The sequence below is a fragment of the Carcharodon carcharias genome (genome assembly GCF_017639515.1).
Source record: "Carcharodon carcharias isolate sCarCar2 chromosome 27 unlocalized genomic scaffold, sCarCar2.pri SUPER_27_unloc_1, whole genome shotgun sequence".
Taxonomy (NCBI): domain Eukaryota; kingdom Metazoa; phylum Chordata; class Chondrichthyes; order Lamniformes; family Lamnidae; genus Carcharodon; species Carcharodon carcharias.
Genome location: NW_024470624.1, coordinates 1,952,837 through 1,957,235, shown reverse-complemented (window position 1 = coordinate 1,957,235; position 4,399 = coordinate 1,952,837). Strand labels below are relative to the sequence as shown.

At 45.5% G+C, this 4,399-nt stretch overlaps 1 protein-coding gene across 1 annotated transcript in view; it reads right to left on the bottom strand.

Annotated features, from left to right (window-relative positions):
- Positions 1–4,399, bottom strand: part of LOC121273703 (zinc finger protein 229-like) — a 1,112,939-nt gene that overhangs the window by 441,834 nt on the left and 666,706 nt on the right. The window lies entirely within an intron of this gene.

Here is a 4,399-nt window from a genome sequence, read left to right as displayed (position 1 = left end):
TACCATTCACTGTGTGAAAATATTCCTCCTCACATCCCCCCTGCATCTCCTGCCCAAAACCTTAACTCTGTCCCTCTCATCCTTGTATCATCAGCGAATGGGAACAGCTTTTCTTTGTCCACCTTATCTAAACCTGTCATAATCTTGTACACCTCTATCAAATCTCCCCTCAACCTCCTTAGCTCCAAGGAGAACAACCCCAGCCTGACATCTACAATAAAGAGCAAACAAAATATGTTAATGCCTGAAATCAATTGACTTCTGTTTTAAAGATATGATGAGTATATTGTATTGGACAGTAAAGGAATTGGAGTACCTCACCCGGGTGATCAGTGGAATGTATCAATCTGGTCTCCACCTACATTCTAGTGAAAGTCAGGAAGGTGTAGATGAGATGAATAAGTTGATAGATTTCTCTGGGAGATATTTACATCCTTACCTATGAATTTTGTTTTAAAGAAAACCACATTTGACAGCCTGGCCACCACCTGAAATATCAGGACGATAACAGGGGGAGATAAGCAAAGACAGACATTCACTTTGATCTTTTGATAAGCGCACCTGAAAGTTCAGAATATGTGGCCTGACATTGGGATACCGGTGTGAGTGTGCAGATGTGATTTGTTACATGTGAAGACAATAGGACGCGTAAATTCATGGTAAAGTGGACTGAGGAACGGGTCCCAAACATACACAGCTACTTGACAAACAACATGACATGAAATGGTTAATGTGACCAGGAGAATGAGACAATATTTTGACATCATCAAGGCACCAACACACTCCAGAGAGAAACTGAATTTAAAACAATCAGGATAGTATAAACACACTGGTCATGGTCAAAAAGTGAGTAAAATTGAAGTAACAAAGATAAAGATTTGGATTGGGTCAACTAAGGGCTTGGGAGAAATAATACTGAGTGAGAACTGCCCACAAGTTGGACAGGGGTAAGGAGAGAGCTGGAGAATCTTTTACTTCAATGCTTGATCTGTTGCTTGAAACGTATGTCCTTATGTACTAGTAACCTAGAACTCATGGCACTCCTTCAGGAGAAGAAAAGATTGAGTAGATGTTACCCCAGGCGGGGCCAGAACAGAACTGGAAAATAACAGAGTGAAATTGAGTGAGGAGTTGGAGAGAGAGTTCTCCTCCTCTTCAAGGTGTGGACTGTAAGAATCCTGGTGAAGCCCCTACTTTGGGTTTTCTTGCTAATTAGTGAACACTGAATTAAAAGCTATGACTGGCTGTGCATTTATTTTTAATTTGATTGTTACACTTCTCCTGTTTTTATTCCTGTTGTGATTACTCTCTGGGTGAGGATGATTGACAGGTGACAGGATGGGAAATTGTGGTTTGGGTCTTCATTGACCAAATGTTTTATTGATCCGAATGGTGTAAAAGGGGCCAAACTTCAGCAGAAATCTGGCAGAGCTGAGAACAGATGACTTGCTATGTGAGAACAGGGAGATGAACAGCTCCCAGAGGACAGAGAAAACAAGAGTGCCTTGAATCCTAGACGACACCTGGGTGTCAAGGCCACCATGTTTTCACTGCTTGGCATGGGAATGCTGACTCCCTGTACCGGGGACAGAGCGTGGGAAGCCAATTGTTTGAGAGTTTGACGTGGCTTGGGCGGGTACAGATGGTTCAATGACAGGTTTTGTAATTGGTCCGTTCAAATGTTAGCTCAGCAATGATTGGGTTAAATCAGTCTCCATAGACTTTGTGATGTAAAAAAGTATCAGAAGGGATTCCCCGAGCACAGAGATTTGTAGAGGTTTTACATATTGCATTGACTGGTGCCATGGCATCTGGGGCAGACCAGGGAGCATTTACGTGGAGATGATGCTTCTACCCAGAGTGTAATGGTAATGCTGCTGCACTTTGATACTACTGCTCAGACATGAGCATGTGTCAGGTCTTATTTATACTGAATAAAATCTAACAACTGCCAGCAATAAGTGTTATCATTGTGAATCAATTCAGAGTTTGTGAATGGGGGATAAAGGGTTAATACATACTAATTCAGAGCAGGAGTAGGCCATTTGGCCCCTCGAGTCTGCTCCACTATTCAGTAAGATCATGGTTGATCTGATCATGGTCTCAACTCCACTCTCCTTCCTAGTCCCCATCCCCTTTCTCACCCTCGGCAATCAAGAATCTATCAAACTCAGTCTTAACAATATTCAGTGACCCAGCCTCCACTGCTACAATAGCAATTGTGTCATTTCTTAAATAAGGAGACCAAAATTGTACACAAGCCTCTAAATATGGTCTCACCAAGGCCCTGTACAGCTGCAGGTAAACATCCCGAATTTTCGATTCCATTCCCTTTGCAATAAACACCAACAGCTGTACCTGCAGAAGTTTTTGTGGTTCATGTACCAGGACACCCAGATCCCTCTGTACCTCAGACTTCTGCAATTTCTCTCCATTTTAATAATATGCTGTTGTTTTTATCCTTCCTGCCAAAGTGGACAAGTTCACATTTTCCCACATTATGCTCCATCTGCCAAAGTTTTGCCCACTCACTCAACCATCTATATCCCTTTGCAGACTCCTTAAATCCTCTTCACAAATTATTTTCCTCCATATCTCTGTGTCATCAGCAAATTAAGCCACCATACATTTGATCCTGTCATCCAAGTCACTGATATTGATTGTAAATGGTTGAGGGCTCGGCATTGATCTATGGCACTCCACTTGTCACATGTTACCAACCCGAAAATGACCCATTTATTTATTGTGAAGCAGTCAAGCACTTTCTCACTTGTCCAGAGAGAGCTACAGGAAGGCTGTTGACTATAATCGGCCAGGCAAGGCTTTGTTCGATATTTAAATATACAGAGGATTGGAGACATTGTTATTTTTTTCACTCAGAGCTGAACAGAAACCCATCTCTTTAAATACAGATTCAGGGAAGAGGCTGAAATGAAATCTGTCCCTTTTAACCTGCAGGAGGCTCAGATTCACAGGCTGCAGGAGGAGTCCATTCAGCCCATCATGCCCCTGCCATCTCTTTGAAAGGACTCTCTGATTCATCCAATTGCTCTGCTCTTTCCCCACAGCCCTGCAAATTCTTCCCTTCAAGTATTTACCCTTTGGAAAGATACTATTGAATCTGCTTTCAAGAAGATCAGAACAACTCACTATGACAAAAAATAAAATCTCATCTCCCCCCTGCCCAGCTCCTTTGCCAATTACCTTCGAGCAGGAGCTGGGAACCTTTTTCTTATCAACAGCCACTGACACATAAAAATCAACACAGAAAACAAAAACATTCAACACACCCACTGCTCTAAAGTGATGGCTGAGTTTGATTTTCCTGAATGAGCCTTCTTTTGTCTGTGGACACTGATGATGTTGCTGCTCAGGACTGGTTTTTCTCTCCCCATCTCTGTCTCTCTTTTGTGTGTCGCGGTCTCCTTTCCCGTTCTGGCTCTCTCTCTCTCTCTCACCTTTCCCATTCTGTCTGTCTCTCTCACCTTTCCAACTCTGTCTCACCCCCAAACCAGCTCAGGGTTGTGACTCAACAACCCAAGGCTCTGGCCAACTCCCAGTCCGAGGCTGCACCTTTTTTTTAACTCATTCTTGGGATGCGGGTGTTGCTGGTCAGGCCGGCATTCATTACCCATCCCCGGTTGCCCCCTAGTTCAGAGGGCATTTAAGAGTCAACTACATTGCTGTGGGTCTGGAGTCACATGTAGGCCAGACCAGGTAAGGATGGCAGATTTCCTTCCCCAAGGGGCATTAGTGAACCAGATGGGTTTTTACACCAATCGACAATGGTTCCAGGGTCATCATCAGACTTCTAATTCCAGATTTTTATTCAATTCAAATTCCGCCATTTGCTGAGGTAGGATTGAAACCCGGGTCCCCAGAGCACGACCCTGTGTCCCTGGATTACTCGTCCAGCAACAACACCACTACGCCATCGCCTCACCTGGGCCTGGAGCCTGGGCATCTTCCTCAGTCGGCAGGGGCTGAGCCCCTGTCCTGGGCACCAATGGAACTGGGAGGGGGAGGGGGAAGAGCCGTCGATGGAGCCGGGTGTCCTGCTCCCTTTCTCCACCACCCCGGGTTACTCACACTCCACCATCCGATCGGCAGCCGGCAGCTTCCTGTCCCTACGCTGCACTCCTGCTCCTGGATCTCGGGCCTCGCTCTCTCCCCACAGCCTGAGCCTCTGGTGACTGCGGCCAAGGTTCAGGCATCAGGACATGGTGGTGGCTGGTCCAGAGTGCAGTACACTGGGGGTCAGATTTCAAAATCTCCCCGTGGGCTAGGGCCCCCAGGCCAAGGGTCCCCACCTCTGCCTTAGAGGGACTCACTTTCTGCTAAAGGGCATGCTAACCCCTCTCACCCACTTTCCCTAAAGTGCAGAAATCTAATCATGAAA